We start from the raw sequence: 2,528 nt of genomic DNA on the forward strand, positions 1-2,528 counted from the left end.
AACAACTGGTCACACATAAACAGAAACCCCCTCAGACAACGTGGTGTAAACAGTCGATCAAAGGGAGAAAAGCCAACGTTTTCAAAATCCTCACACATACAGAATGCACCTGCTCAGAAGTGACAGAGATGTGGGATTCTGCAACACCTCAGTCCAGGAGAATTCAGGGGCACAGGCAGAGTTTGGCAGTTCCCAGTGCTGGAATGGGAGCCCTGGGAGCAGAGAAGCCTCTCCAGTGCTGCTCCCTGCCTGGAGACACAACAGGTGGCAGGTGAACACGTCTCTGTCCTGGGAGATGCAGTCAGGAAGAACAGGCCTTTCTCTCACATTCCATAATTCCCCCATGTCCTGGAGAGAACGGCACGCCGTGACAGGACATGTTTTATCAGGACAGTGATTTTGGTGGAGCTTTTGGACGCGCAGGTTGAACTATCGCTGCAAACAAGCGACGCTGGTTTTGTGGGGACGATGAAACACACTGAAACCACTTATCCATGTTACCTTTCCAGGTGCAGCTATCTGCAGCCTCAGCCTCTGAAAGGCACACAGAGCCCCTTCCAACCAGCAAGAGAAACCTAAACTGGAGTTATTTTCTGAAATTCCTGCCTTTTTGAACACACTCTGCATCACCAAGTCCCCTGTAAACCTCCATCCAGGCTGCACTGAGAGGAGAGGGCTCTGCATTTGACTGGCCTTTGACAACAGCACAAATCACCATCTACAAAGACAAAGGATCTCATTTCCACCTTCTACCTTTCAAAAAAATCATATTTCATACACAAATAAAACCAGTATTTCTGTGACTGCAGGATACAGCCCCCAGTCTCAATCCCCAGAATACACACAGAGAGATTACAGATAGAATTTCCTGCTGGAAAATCTCCCAAAAAAATAATTCTGTCCATGTTAAAGACCAATGCTGAATGAGCCATATCATGCCACAGTTTGAACTTTGTTTTATGACTAATCTTGAGCCAAAGGGAGCTCACCTGAGGCCCTGGTGCAGTTTAAATGGCCTTTCACAGAGCAGAGTCAGCTGTGCCCAGGAAACAGGAGCGGGGCATTCATCAGAGCTCCCCTGGCACAGGGAACAGGTGCTCATTGACACACGGAAGGACAGTTCAGTAAAATACTGAGAAACAAAACTGAATGTAGTTGTTCAGAAAATAACCCTGCTTTGGATGCCTGAGCATCCCACTGCAGCTCCAGCCAGCCCTGTTCAGGGCTGCACCTTCTCCCTATTGAGTTTTTCTCTTTCCCTGCCATTCTCCATCAAAACCACAGGTACATTGAGTTAATCTGGCCTGCTAAGGCAAAAATCTCTTTATAAAGGTAGTACCTGCTGCTGGGACATTCAGCTGAAAAGAGAAGCGGCATATCTGGAATCTCAGTCGCTAGAAATGACACGAAGCAGAACTCTGACATGCCTTGAAACTTGTGCTCCCACATTTTTATGCCATTCCACATTCTTAGCACTTTCTCATTCATTTACAGTTTTGGCATGGTCAAGTATCTCTGGGCTTTCTCTGCTGCTCTTTCTGAATGGTTTACTCAGAGTAATTTCAAAAAATACATCTTAAGATTTAAACAAGACTCTGAATGCTCTGCCTACTGCAGTGAAGACAGGTTCTGTGGAAGGTGGCAGAGAGTGCAGAGGAGATGGAAGAGGAAACAGGGATGCCAGAGACGTGCCAGATGTTAGGGAAGGACTGTGATTAAGCCACAACGCATCAAATCTACCTCCAATAACTTTATCCAAGAGTTTAACAGCAGAACGTAAATCCCTCTATCTGGAAAAATCCTAAAAAAAAACCGAAGCCAACTTACTAACACTTGCCCAAGGTGGAAGTGGCCTATTCTTCTTTACAAGTGGCTACAGGAACCGGCCACCCGCGGGCACCAGGCGCCAACCCCGGGCACGAACCCGCCAAGAGCCGGAGGCAGCGGAGGGCGCGGCCCCTCACCGTGCCCCGGCACCCACGAGCCCCCGGCCCGGCTTTTCCCGACGGTCACCGACCCCAGACTGGGCGGGGAGGCAGGACGGGCCTCTGCCACTGAGCCCCGGTGCCCCCGCGGGGCTGCGCACGGACGCCCGGAGCGGGGCCCGGGTTCGCCTCGGACACGGCCCCGCACAGCCCGGACTCACCCGCGGCCCAGCGCCCGGCCGAGCCCCCACGGTGGGTCCGACTGCGCTGTCGGAGAAAGTTCCAGCAATCCTGACCCCCGCCCCGCGCTCTTGTCCCGGCCGAACCGGGGGGGGGCCAGCTCCCACCGCACCTGTCCCGGCCCAACCGGCGGGTCCCGGCACACCTGCCCCGGCCCAGCCAGCAGATCCCACCGCACACCTGTGTGCCCTCTTCCCTCCCCGCGCCACGTACCTGTCCCGGCGGAACCAGGGAGACCCCACCGCACCTGTCGCAGCTGAAACAGCGGCTCCCACCGCACCTGTCCCGGCCGAACCGGCGACTGCACCTCCGCGCCCGCCGCCGCAACGGGCAGCGCCCCCGGCCCGCCCCGGCCCCGCCCCC

The 2,528-nt window shown here is 54.4% G+C and overlaps 1 protein-coding gene across 2 annotated transcripts in view; it reads right to left on the bottom strand.

The window, feature by feature from the left end:
* CERS5 (ceramide synthase 5) overlaps positions 1 to 2,528 on the bottom strand; it is a 22,191-nt gene that overhangs the window by 6,418 nt on the left and 13,245 nt on the right. The gene's annotated exons all lie outside the window — the stretch shown is intronic.

Source organism: Corvus kubaryi, unplaced genomic scaffold, assembly GCF_017639235.1.
Source record: "Corvus kubaryi isolate FWS band 111438036 unplaced genomic scaffold, C.kubaryi_AGA036_p1.0 37253, whole genome shotgun sequence".
NCBI classification, from domain to species: Eukaryota; Metazoa; Chordata; class Aves; order Passeriformes; family Corvidae; genus Corvus; species Corvus kubaryi.